Source organism: Chinchilla lanigera, unplaced genomic scaffold (assembly GCF_000276665.1).
Source record: "Chinchilla lanigera isolate Chin_1 unplaced genomic scaffold, ChiLan1.0 scaffold00021, whole genome shotgun sequence".
Lineage (NCBI taxonomy): Eukaryota > Metazoa > Chordata > Mammalia > Rodentia > Chinchillidae > Chinchilla > Chinchilla lanigera.
The window spans coordinates 27,976,137-27,989,933 of record NW_004955422.1 but is presented as its reverse complement, the minus strand read 5'-3'; the positions used below and the strand labels follow the sequence as shown (position 1 = coordinate 27,989,933).

Below are 13,797 nucleotides of genomic sequence, written 5' to 3'. Positions count from 1 at the left end.
ACCGGAACAGCCTCGCCATCCACTCAGCAGCAGCTGTCACTAGCCAGCCTTGGAAATTCCACGTGATGGTCACCGTCTTTGTCCACTGTGGCTGCGTAACAAACTGCCAGACTGTGTGGCTTAAGCCACATATATTTCTTTGCTCATAATGCTGAAGGCAGGAAATCCAGGAGAAGATGCGGGCAGGGCTGGTCCCCTCTGTGGTCCCGCTCCTTGGCCTGCAGCTGATACCCACTGGCTGCCGTCCTCTGCGCATGCGCAGCCTGCCTGTCGCTGCGAGTCCTCCTCTCCTCGCCGTGCGAGGACGCGGGTCACTTCGGGTTACAGCTCATCCTTACAACCTCCTTTAACGGATCACCTCTTCCTCAGCCCCATCTCCAAATTCAGTTATTTTCTGAGTTACTAGGGGTTTGCCAATAAAAATACAAGGTACACACCTAAATTTGCATTTCAAACAAACAATAAAGCAGGCCAGGGACATAGCTCAGTGGTATAGTGCCTGCCTGGCAAATGAAAAGTCCTGAAGTGGATTCCCGGTACCAAAAATTAATTAATTAATTAGTTAGTTATTTTGGTGTGGATATGTCCTAAACAGCGCATGGGATATATTTCAACTAAAAAAAAACAACATTTTTTTTTTTGCTATACTTTGGGATTGAACTCAGGGTCTTCACACTGAACTATATCCCCATTCCTTTTTATTTTTATTTTGAGACAAAGTCTTGCTAAATCCCTAAGTTGTCCAGGCTGGGCTTAAACTTGTGATCCTCCTGCCTCAGCCTACTAGAGTGAAAACGTTTTAATACATGAATTTCAGAGGGACATAATTCAACCCATAACAATGATCACGTAGAATTGTGGAGTGGCTGTGAGTCAGTGCACAAGGGGTGGACTCTCAGACACACAGTGCTCTCTCCCCTTCCCCTTTATTGGGCACTAACCCACTGCCATCAGTGTGGACAGCTCACATCTCTCTCTTCTCTGGAGAAGTGTCCCTACCTAACATGGCCTTTTACCCCCTGAAGTAACAGCCCACAACAATGACCCACTGGTACAAGGATGGCAAAACTGACCCCTAACTCAAAGTGCATCCACTCTGGTGGACTTGGTGCCCCAGAACCCCTGAGGACCAGACCTTTCCTGGGACCCCTATTGCCTCTTCCTTCCCTGGCCTGATCCTGTTCCTCCCATCCACTTTTCCTGAAGACCACTCCCTCAATAAGTCTTCAGTCCAAGGACCCCACATCCAGGCCCCACCTCCACGAAGATGACCTACCAGATAGGGGCAGGCAGGTCACATGGAAGAAAACCTAGGCCCCGTGTCGGAGGGGTGCACCACTGAACCGGCCCATTAATGCCACACACGAGCAGAGTTGGAGGTGCTCTCATGATTGGCAACAGAAACGGCCACCAGAGGTGGTACTGGTCAGCACCTGAAATTAAAACGTGTGCAGCCCCACGTCCCGGAGCTCGCATGATGCAGCCCAGCAAAGAAAGCCTCTTTCAGATCAGAGGGTGGGAAGATCTGGAAGATGGCACTGGGACATGATGAGGAAGTGCCCTCATGTGGGTGAGGTACCCGTAACTGAAACAAGGGGGCACTGACAGTCAGATACATCCCAAATGATGAAATCTTAAAACTGTATGGTGATTCAGGAAAATCCCCATGAGGAATGAGAGAGCCAGGAGAAAACAGTACAGAGCTTGATCCTTTGGTGACTGGTGATGAGTCCCTTTCAGGAAGGCCAGGCAAGCAAGTTGCCACTGCCCAGGAGCAGAGCAGGCCGGGGCCGGGGCGCTCATCAGTCTCCGCTTCCTTTTGCCTCCCACTGCACCGGGAGCGTCTTACTCTGTCCGGTGTCACTTTCCCCTGCCATTTTGTGATAAAAAGAGTCACACAAGTGGAAAGTTTAGTGTAATTGTATAGTAAGCGCCCACCTGCCACTTAGTTTCCAACATTAACAGTTCAGTGTGCACGCCTTATCACAAATCTCCCTACCAACCCATCTTTCCTTCCATCCTTCCATCCAACCAGCTAGACACCTTATTTCTTTATGCATTTCATGTGAATTGCAGATGGAAGTTCCCCTTACCTCTAAATACTTCGTGATACATTTAATTAGCTAGAGTTTAATATTTGTCCAAAGTGAAGAAACAACCTACAGAATGGGAAAAAATTGCCAGCTATTCTCAGACAGAAGACTGACATCTAGAATATATAAAGAGCTCAAATAACTTAGACCCCTCCAAAAAATAAAGACTCAGTCAAAACATGAACAACTGAAGTGAATAGACACTTCTCAGAAGAAGCACAAATGGCCAATAAATACGTGGAAAAAATGTTCAACATTGCCATTAGAGAAATACAAAATTTTAAAAATTGAGATGCCACTCTACTCCAGGAAAAATGGCTATCATCAAGAAATCAGGGAGCAGGGGACATAGGTCAGTGGCAAAGTGCCTGTCTGGCAAGCACAAGGTCCTGAGTTCGATTCCCAGTTAAAAAAAAAAAAAAAAGAAATCAAATAATAACCAGTGCTTACGAAGCTGAGGGGAAAATGGAACGCTTCTCCACTGCTGGTGGGAATGTAAACCAGGACAACCACTATGGAAATCAGTGTACTGATTCCTCAAAAAGCTAAAAGTAAATATTATATATGAACTAGCTGTGCATTATAGGTATCTTCCTAAAAGAGTTAAAGGTACCACATTACAGTGATACATGCACACCCATGTTTACAGCAGCACAGTTAATAGTATCTAAATCTTGGAAGCAGCCTATACGTCCATCAACAGATGAATGGAAAAAGAAAATGTGGAGTATTACTCTGCCATTGACACTGTACTGTTAAGTGAAATAAATCAGACACACAAGCTTAAATACTAAATGGCTTCTTTTATATGAGAAACTCAAAATATCAATAAAGAGTAAAATAAAAATGGATAATAGGAAATAGGGAGACATGTTCTGCAAAAGGGAAAGGGACCATGAGATGGAGAGGGAGAAGGGGATGAAAATAAGAACTGAGATATGTTATGTACGTACATGTACCAACTCATATGGAATGTAATCATTGTATACTTCAAACGTGTACCAATAAAAATAAATATATAAATGTTAAAGCATTTGTCAAACTATATATGTGTGTGTCTGTTTTTTAACTTAAAGTAAAATGTATATACAATAAAATGCACAAATTTTTATAGATCATTTCTATATTTGCTTTTCTTCATTTTTAAAAGAGCGTAGGTACATTGCTTCCTTCTCAGCAGCACTTCTTGAGCCCCTACTGTGTGGCAAGTCAGTGGATCTGCCTAGAGTAGCCAGAGGCAGACACTCCCAGGACTCACTCCGTGTGGTGGTGTGCTGGGGGATACGAGTTACGCTTGTTGTGAGCTCAGTCTGTAGGGAATAAGAGAAGCAGACAATAGGTACAGAAACAAATGAGGAATCTCCGATTCTCAGCTATGAGCTGGGCTTTCCCCTGCAAGCCCCAGGGAGCCTATGCCATGCTTTTTTAAGATGGCTCTGGCACATCCCCAGAAAGGTTGGGATTCGAAAGCCCAGCACCACCATGTGCTGGTGAGGGAGGGAGCAACCAATACTCATACACAGCAAGTGGAAGTATAAAGTGATACAGCGATCTGGGCAAAGTTCAGGCAATTCTTTTAAAATGAATCAGACTGTATATCTATCCTATGTCCCAGCAATTCCAGTCCAAGAGAAATGAAAAGATATGGTCATAAAAAGACCTGTACAAAAATGTTCATAGAAAGTGTATTCATAACAGCCCTAAACTGGACACAGCCCAAGTGTCCATCTACGGAGGGACATGAATGAAGACATTGTGGAATGGTCACATAAAGGGACACTGTGCCTCTGTGAAAGGACGGGACTTGCAACAGCCATCGCAGCACGGATGACTAGCAAAGCTTCACGCCTAGGGAAAGAAGCCAGACTCACGGGGAAGAGTACACACTGGACGTTCCATTTGAATGAAGTCCTAGAACAGGCAAAATCAATCTGCAGCAGAAAAAAACCTGACCCACCCTCTTATAGGACCTCAGCGGGGACAGGCTGGGAAGATGCATGAGGGAACTTTCGGGGGTGGTGGGGAAATTCTGAATCTCGGCAGGGTTTGGGTTACAGGGAATATGCTTTGTCAAAAGTCTACAAATGCTGTAGGCTCTTAAGATCTGCGTTTTGCATATGGCAGCATTCTCCTGGTAGTTCTGAGGGGCTGGGCGTTCTGCGGCTCTCCGTGCGCGTCATCTATGAGGCAGCCACGCCCACCGCAGCCCACAGCCTGCGCAGTCTCCAGGGTCTCTTTAACGGTTCCAGAGAGTTCTCTGACAGAAGTGATGAAAATCACACCCAAAGTGATCTCCTCCTGTGCTTTATGTTTTTCTGTCTCTGGCTGGTCCCTTTGATAATCAGGACAAAGACAGAAGGTAACGCTTCAGTCTGCCCCTCCTGTTCTTTTTTTTTTTTTTTTTTAAGCACGTTTGCAGTGCATAATGACTACGTTTATTGCGGGGAAGGGGAGGTTGTTGCAGGTACATACACATCTTAATTCCTTTTCTTTTCCTTTCTATTCTTTTCTTTTTTCTCCCTCCTCTTCCTCCTTTCTCCTTCCCCCTTTTTACAAAAGTTCTATTTTCATTTTGTTCTTCAACTCTTTTTTCATCCCTTTTCTCTCCTCTCCCTCCCTCTCCCTCTGTCTCTTGTTCTCCCTTCCATTTGAAAAAGATCTCCTGACTTCTTATTTATCTACTATTTTATTCTTTATACATTTTTAGCTTCTCATATAAGAGTAACCATGTAATATTTCAGCTTGTACATTCGATTTATTTCGCTTAATATTATGGTCTGTACATGCACCCATTTACCTACAAATGCCTCAAGTTTAACCTTCTTTATGGCAAAGTAGTACTCCATTGTGTATAAATGTCACATTTTCTTTATCCATTCATCTGCTAATGTGCACATAGGCCATTTCCAGGATTTAGCATTATGAATTGTGCTGCTATAAATATGGGTGGGCATGTATCACTGTAATGTGCTGTCTTTAACTCCTTGGGAAAGGTACCTAGAATGGGGAATAGCTGAGAAAAATGGAATTTGTATTTTTAGTTTTCTGAGAAATCTTCACCCTGATTTCCATAGTGGTTGTACAGCACTAGTTTACATTTCCACTAACAATGTAGGAAAGTTCCTTTTCCCCACACCCTCATCAGCATTTGTTATTTGATTTCTTGATGACAGCCGTTCTTTCTGGAGTAAGTGGTATCTTGGTGTTGCTTTAATTTGCATTTCTCTAATGTATTTATTGGCCATTCATAGTTCTTCTCAGAAGTGTCTATTCATTTTGGGTGCCAATTTTTGGATTGGGTCTTTGATTTTGAGGAGGTTTAAATTTTTTTAGTTCTTCATATATTCTGGATATTAGTCCTCTGAAAGTAGCTGGCAAAAAAATTTTCACATTGTTAGGCTATCTCTTCACTCTGTTAATTATTTTCTTTGGTGTGCAGAAGCTTTTTTAATTTAATATGATCCTATTTGTTGATTCTCAGTATTATTTCTTGAGAGTTTGTTTGGAGGTTCCAGCAGGGGAGCGCCGATACTCGTATACCCTTGACCAAGGAACGGTCCTCCTCTATCGGGGGTTCTCGTCCTCTACGACCGAGCATGCAGCTTCGGGAGGGACGCACGTGGAGCATTGAGGGAGGAAGGGGACACCCGCCTAGCCAGCCAGATCAGCCGAATCAACCCTGGCGATCAAAGGGGTGACAGATGTCGGAGCCAGATCGCCCTCACATCCTCAGTATTATTTCTTATGCCCCTGGAGTTCTATTCAGAAAGTCCTTGCCTACACCTGTGTTTTCAGGAATTTTACCTATTTTATCTTCCAGTAGTTTAGGTATTTCTGTTTTAACATTTAGATCTTTAATCCATTTTGATTTTCGTTTGGTACATGGTGAGATTTATGGGTCTAGACTCTGCCCCTGCCTGTTCTGAATGGTCAGTTTTACTGGAATCTATAGACCCTCCTGGTCACTGGTTGCTTTGGGGATGTCATCACTAACTGTTCTTGGAGACAGCCCCCGGTTGCTCATCTTAGATGGAGGGAGGGTGTGTCTCTTCGACAGTGCACAACAGGTGAACAACTTTGATTTCCTTGTAGTCAAGCTCAGGCAGTGTGGTGGAGGTGGCCCACATCAGATAGACCCGGATGCTGGACAATCAAAAAGGTTTCACCTTGGCCTCCTCTGAGCCAAGAGCCCAACTGTAAACAAATATTGAATTCCAGGCAATGAAATATGTGCTGAAATATGGAGGGGAAGGCCACACACATGTGCAGCTTCCTTTGAAACACACCAAACCAATAAGCTGGGTGGGTGGGGAGATGGGTAATAAACACATACAATAAAACATTCACACAGAATCAGGTCGGTGGACACAGTGGTGTCTGGAAAACTAACTTTTGTCTGTTTGACAATTTTTTTAAAAATGTACTGAGTGAGTCCAGTGGCTCTGGCTATAATGAAAAGGAATAAATTTGCGGGAGCAAGCGGGAGTCAGGGAGGCCAATGAAGAAGAAATGAAGAGCCTGAGGAGAGGCCTGGGCAGCAGGAGTGGGGAGGAGGCACAGCCAGAGACACCATTTGTGGGAAGGCTCTGCAGCAGACAGAGCTGAGGAAGGACCAAAAATCAGGCCACTGTGTGGGGAAACTGGGAATGGCCTCTCTCCGAAGCAGCAGAGCTAGGGAAGAGGAGGGCCCAAGTGGAGCCCGGGGGGCGGGGGCGTGCTCCTGGAGGGAAAAGGGAAGGAGCTGCCGAGAGCCCCCTCCCGTCAGCGCGGCCTTCATCACCACGTGGAGGGCTGAGTACCTCTTACCTCTTTCTTCCTCCTGGATGACCCAGTGAGTCACCAGGGCTGAGTCAGTGTTAAAACAGGAACCAAATCCCTGGAGGGTGACCACAAGGGAGGTGCCCCGTGGTTCCCCTGGGTCCCCTGCTGACCCCTGGACAGTCAAGACAAGCAAAGGGCAAGGCATTCCCAGTCCAGGGAGGACATGGAATCCAGAACAGGTGTGAAGAGGTTGGAGAAGAATCCAGAACAGGTGTGAACAGGTGTGAAGAGGTTGTGCCTCATCGGAGCCCCTGCGGGACACGGCTGCCCCTCTGGTAAGAGACTCTCAATGCACAGTGCTGGATTCACCCTGGGTACCACGGTGCTGGGTCCTCAGGAACACAGCGTGCCTACCACACAGTCTGCTTCCTCTCCCCCTCAGCCCTTTAGATGATAGCACAGGAAAAGGCTGGGCCTGGGCCTGATGCCTCTCCAGCACCGCTCCCCTTGCTGCTCTCCCTTTTAGAGTGAGAGCAAAGGCTGGGGATGTAGCTCAGCAGAAAGAAAGAAAGAAAGAAAGAAAGAAAGAAAGAAAGAAAGAAAGAAAAGAAAGAACCAACCAAAATCAAAGAAAGGGCAGGCAATGTTTGCTAGTCAGAGCTCAACAACACCTTTCTGTTTGCTGTCACTGAGACTTTGGAGAAAGTTTGTCTCCTCTCTCCATAGGGGCTCAGACAAACCTCATCAGAGTCCGGATCCAGGCATCAGTGAGAGGGTAAAGAAGACGGTGCAACCAAAGGGAGTAAACAGGCACCTGGCACACAGCGAGTGCTCGCTAAGCCCGAGTGACACCATTATCAGCATCACTGTGGCCCTTGTGTCACTGTCTACTTACAGAAACTGATGCTTTCTTTTCACTTTGAGGAGTGAGACACCATTTCCTGGTAGAAGCAGAAAAGCAAACTTAAGTTCTCACATGTGATTGCATTTACCCCCACGTGTGCCATAATCCCAGGAACTGGTAGATGCAGCAAAATGCAAAGGCGATCGATGTAGCAGACAGGTGAGGGTGGCACGGAAAGAGCAAGGGTTTAGAAGACACCGACTGCAAGATGAGTGCACAGGCTACTGAGTTCAGATCCTGGCTTCTTGTCCTGGTAACTGTGTGACCTTCAGCAAGTCCCCAGGCCTTGCTGTGCCTTTATTTTTTCATCTGTGCACGGGAGATCATCATAATAAACTTACAGGCTCGAGGCTCAGCCTAGCAGCAGTGAGAGTGCAGATGTGCAAGGGCCCATCTGTTATGTACTTCCGGTGGCCCCTTCCATGCATGATGAGCCCCAAAATGTGTGCCAAGCCAAGTGTGTGAGAGTTGAACAGGGAGAGAGTCATAATGGGAGGTGTGAGTGTATGTGGGTGTGAACGTATGCATGTGTGCATATGCATGTGCACGTGTATGCACGTGTGTGAGTGTGCATATGTCCCTCCGGGGGCGGCCGAGACCTCATAAACGCCCATGCCTTTATGGTGCTGTGTCCCTCCAGGGCTCCATGTGTGTTCTTTTTTGTTCAGTGTCCTCATGCCTGCGACACTGGAGCTCTGTGACTAGTGGGTCAATTTCCAGCTCACTCTGTCTCTCTGGAGTAGCATGAGCCCTGGAGGGCAGGGGCTGCTCTGTTTGCTCCCTGCTCTGTCCAAGGCACCCAGAACTGTGTCACAGAGGGGTGCAAGGCACATCTGTTGACTATCTAGCCACCCACTGGCTGGCTGCATCTCCATCCCACTGGTCCTGACTTTTTTTAAAAAACTGAGCGATGCTGGGCATGGTGGCTCATGCCTGCAATCCCAGCACTCGGGAGACTGAGGCAGGAGGATTGTTGTGAGTTCAAGACCAGCCTGGGCTACAAAGTGAGTTCAAGGCCAGCCTGAACTGCATAGCAAGACCCTGTCTCAAAAAGACTAAATAAATAAATAAATAAATAAATAAACAAACAAACAAACAAATAAATAAATAAATAAACTAACTGAGCGAGCTTAGGGAGAAATATTGAAGATGGACCCCAAGACCACACACGCCCTCATCAAGGGCTCAGGCTGCAGGGGTGGGATCTCCCCTGCTCTCATGGCCTGGAGAGGATGGGGGTGCTGCCATGAGAGTCCGTCTTCAACAGTGGCCATCAGAGGGGAGATGAGGCTACACTTCAGGGCACTCCCAAACTAAGTCTCCAAACTTGAGGGACTCAGTTACCCCAGAGGCCTAGTCCAGTAACACCCCATCCCAAAGGGACCCTTATACCTCAGGGGCCCTCTCTTTTCCTATGCCCCACACACACATGGGGGCCACACACTTCCAGGGACAGGTGGCCACACCTAAGGACAGTTCTCACAACGCAGGGCTTCATACACTGTTTGAAGTTTGTCCCTTTCCATTGAGGAACATTGAACAGCAGCAACACCAAGAGCAGCAGGGATGACAGAAATGCACACAGGAAGAGTCCTGTCCCCACCGCAGGCCCTGCTCCAAGTCAGCTGCAAGCTGCTGTCACGAGGCTGAACTCATGGCTCCACCTTGGGCCTCTGAGGCAGCACCAAGAGATGGTCAGGGAGAGGAAGGAGGCAGAGGGAAAGAGTGACAGGAAGAGACAGAGAGGGAGACAGGGCCATGACAGACAGAGAGGAAAGACAGAGAGACAGCGAGAAGAGATCAAAGGCAAGAGACAGAGACATGGAGAAGTCAGACAGACAGGGCATGCTGACCTCAGTCTCGGTGCTGACCCCACCACATGTGTGCTTGCTGTGTGCTACCATTGGACACACTTGTCTGTGGGGTCCCACACTCCGGGGTTGCTTCTGCTGGTCTGCCCTCATAACTATCCCTGTGTCAACCTCCCTGCTGGCCTGTCACTCTCCCAGCTTGCTGCAGTCACTTCCGTTTGTCGTATACTTGCTACACCTAGCTAACCTCCCACCACTCAGGGCTACCCCTGTGGATGGAAGTCACAGCACCGACCACTGCCTGTGGTCACCTCTAAAATCCCTTAGTGCACCTGTGCACCCCACAAGGGCAGGGCCCCAGTCCTTGTCCCCCACGCAGAGCTAGAACAGAGCCCAGCTCAGCCACCGTTTGTTTGCATTGAATTTAATCTATCCCTGTCTCACAAAAGAGGGATTATGCCCAGGAGTTTCCAGAACTGATTTCTTTCTTTCTGTCCCTGGGGTTCCGGAACCTACGTGACTGTGCCTTTGTGGCTGCTATCAGCAACGCCATCACCAGAACCCGGGGGGAGGGGGGCGGGAGTGAGGTCACGCACAGGTGGGGGCTGCGGGTCAGACCCGGGGGAGGAGTGAGGCGTCTTCCCCTCCCCTAACTGTGCCCAACCTCTGTTGACTCATTTTCAAGCCGTTGAGTGCGGATGTTTGCTGATCCAAAAAGAATGTATTCAGGGTAAAATTTTTTTTAATTCTGAACAACACCAAGAAGGTGGTAAAAGTCACCTGGAATGATCCCACCAAAAAGAAAAAAAAGCATTGTTCCTTTGGTGCATTTTATTCCAGAATGTTCTCTTGGTGAAAAAGCGTTAAAATGTAGAGGGAATAGTTTCCCTTTTCACTTGCTTCGCCTGGCCTCTCTGTATTCTTCTGTGCTGGCTGCCTGGCAGCCAGGTTTAACAGTCCCCTTTGTCGAACATCGAAGCTGGTCCCACCGTGGGTGGGGAGGCTGTTGGGTGCTGCCGCACTGCGCCCATAGGCACAGCCCACCCCCTGCACAGTGGCTGCTGAGCAGGAGTCTGAGGTCAACAGAACCTGCCCAGCCACCCCCACCCACAGCCCAGCACCCTTATTTTAGAGGCCAGAGATAAGAACTGACTCATCCAAAGTCAACCCCGAGGCAGTGGCGAACACCAAGTCACCAGGAGGGTCTCTCCAAACTCCATTATCTCTTCAAGATTTTCCAAGAGACTCCATCCTTTTTAACAGGGACCCTGGTGGGATGCAGCAAGGACCTAGTGACCGGAATGCTTGCAGCAGACATTGCAAATCCATCGTCACACCCTCTTCTGCTGAGCCAACCCTGGTAGACCTCAACAGCCACTCCCCGGCAACTAGAATGGGCGCAGAGTGATGCGTTTCTGGGCCTCTTGGGCCAAAAAGAGCCTTTATACACTGAGGACTTGGGCCTGTGGAGAGGCGGCCTGAACCCTTGCTTTCCTTCTTTCTTGTGAGCCAGCAACAGTGGGTGCGTCTTCCTGGTTTCCATCCGCCCAGTCCTGCCAGGACCTCAGAAGTCCTCTCTGGTTTTCTGCATGGCCAGTTTTCCCAGAAAAGGATGCACCCTCATCTCAGCTGGGCCAGAGACTCAGAGCACAGCTCTAAAGTCGGGCAGAGCTTCGGCCACACCCTGCCCCCTGCTTGAGGATTGAAGGAACTTGGGCAGGTCATCAACCTTCTTCCAGATCCTACCTCACCTGGGAAAGGGAGTCATGACACCCGTATTTTCTCCTCTCTGGGCCTCAGTGTAGTGATCTGCAGAAGGTGGTCTTTTCCATTCTGCCTGCTTGCTGGGTCTGGGTACCCAGCTTTGACTTAATACGGAACTCTCTCCCCAAACCCCAGCTTCCATGGACAGCAGTCTTCCTCCATTCTCTAGACAAGGAAATGCCCTGAGCTGAGCCCGCTGGCACCCTCATGGAGATATTCCCGTACCCCTGGGAGAGCAGGAGAGAGGGTCCGGGAGGAGGACACCACACAAGAAAAAGCCTGGACCTGGGAGAGATAAGCCTCAGACCAAAAGGCCACCAGCAGGTGAAGACTGTGGCACTGCGGGCAGGTGCGGGCTCCACGTGCGTGGGCTCAAGTGCCAGGGTTGTGCAGGCACATGAGCGCCCTTTGAGCCAGCTAGTGGGGCAGCGCCAAGCACAGGAAGCCAGGGTTGCTGCAGGCTCGCCTGGCATCAGGCCCATGTGCCCCACAGAGGGGCATTGTCTGTGGGCAGCAGGCATGGCGAGTCGGAGAGCTGTGGCAGGGGCCTGGGCCTCTCTGGAGATGTGCCCCAGGCACAGGCAGGGTCTTTCCGGGGAGTCTGCTGGCTCTGCAACTCCTGCTTCTGCAGCAAGGCAGGATTGGTGAGAACTTTTTGCCGTCTTCCTCTTGGCAGCTCCAGAAGATGGGACCAGCCAGGCCGCACTGTGCGACCTCAGGATGCTCACAGCCTCTCTCGGGCCCCTGCAGAGGGAGATGGCTCCACAGCGGCCACGCAAGCCCTACACACAGCACCTTGCATCTGGAGCAAAGTCCAGCAACATGGACAATTCCCTAGAGTCTGCCAAGGGTCTGTGTTTGCATCACCACTGGTCCACCACTGTCCTAGGGTCACAGGGGAAGGATAGTGTGGGGGTGTGAGTGTGTGGTCTGCATGAGATGACCAGTTCAAGTCCCCTCTCTGCCATCCCTGCTGCAGGACCTTGAGAAAGTCATGCCCTTTCTGAGCCTCAGATGCCCTAAGCAGAGCATGACTCCCAGTCTGGGTGACTATAACGTGCAGGAAGCGAGGCCTCTGCACCAGCAGGGGTGACTGGGCGTTTATCCCGTGTTCATGGCCATGCCTCATATTTGTTTATTCCACACATGCTCACTACGTTCATGAACGTGGACTATGGGATGAAAGAATGAAAGACTGAGCCCCGCACCACATGGTCCTGCCCCTCAGCGCATGCTCCTGGCAGTCCGAGAGGAGGCGCTGCCACTACCCCCATTCCACAAATGAGGCCATGGGGCATGGTGGTACACACCTGTCATCCCAGCTCTCTGGGAGGCTGAGACAAGAGAGTCACAAGTTTGCGCCCAACCTGGGCAACTTAGTGATTTAGTAAGACCCTCTCCCCAAACAAAAAAATAAAAAAGGGCTGGGGCTGCAGCTCAGTGAGAACCTTGGATTCAATCTCCAGTATACAAAAAAAAAAAAAAAAAAAATGAAGCCCTGGTGTCTCAGGAAAACAGAACACCTTGCCCAGGGACACAAAGAAGTGACAGAGGGGCTGGGGATTTAGCTCAGCGGCACAGCACCTGCCTGGCAAGCGCAAGGTCGTGAGTTGGATTCCTGGTGCCGGAAAAAAACAACAAAACAACAACAACAAAAAAGAAGTGACAGAAACGGGATACAAGCCTGTTCTCTTAAGGGAATTAAGTAATGGGGATGTGTTCCCTTGGATGTGTGTACGCATAAGGGCTGAGCCAGGCAACTCCTTCCTGTAACTCAGGAAATTATCTGCACTAAGCCGTTATGGTCTCTCCACAAAGCTCACCCTTCTGCAAGCAATCCCAGTGACCCCAGCCATGACCATGCACAGCTGCTGAGCGTTTCCTCCGTGTGGGACCCATGCTCCACTGGATGCACTGCGTTTCTCCAAGTACTCCAGAAGAGGTGCTAGCAGAGTCTCATTTCACAGATGGAAATGCTGAGGTTCAGAGAGATGATGCAATGAGCCCCAAGTCACACAGTATGGAAATGGTGGGGGCATGACTTGAACCCAGTCTGTCCTACGACACCCATGTCTACCAAGCTGAGGAAACATCTCCCAATGGGTTCTCAAGTCAGGGTTCTGCTTCAAATCCTAGCTCTGCCACTTGCTGACTTCAGTAAAGTCAGGATAACCGGCTGGCCTCCATGGGGACATACAAAGGCCAAGCCTGGGGTGGCACCTGCATGATGGAGGCACCCATTCGTCATCACCACCACAGTCTCACCGTTGTCTCGTGGGGATGACTGCACAAGAGCCAAGGCTCCCTGTGCCCAGGCCAGCTGCCCTGCCACACACCCCAGCACCCTGGCGCCCCACCCGCCCCTCCCACCAGCCTGGACCCTCCTTCTCCAAACCTCAGGAAGCTGGAGCTCTGAGCTGCCTCCAGGAAGGGCTCTGGTTCACCAAGAGCTGCAAATATTTAC

At 49.3% G+C, this 13,797-nt stretch overlaps 1 long non-coding RNA gene across 1 annotated transcript; it reads right to left on the bottom strand.

The window, feature by feature from the left end:
• Positions 1 to 11,849: 11,849 nt before the first annotated feature.
• On the bottom strand, positions 11,850 to 13,773 carry LOC106148491. The gene is made up of 2 exons (XR_001233990.1): positions 13,157 to 13,773; positions 11,850 to 12,218 (listed from the first exon to the last, which is right to left on the bottom strand). It is a non-coding gene; the product is annotated as an uncharacterized LOC106148491 (long non-coding RNA).
• Between the last annotated feature and the right edge of the window lie 24 nt (positions 13,774 to 13,797).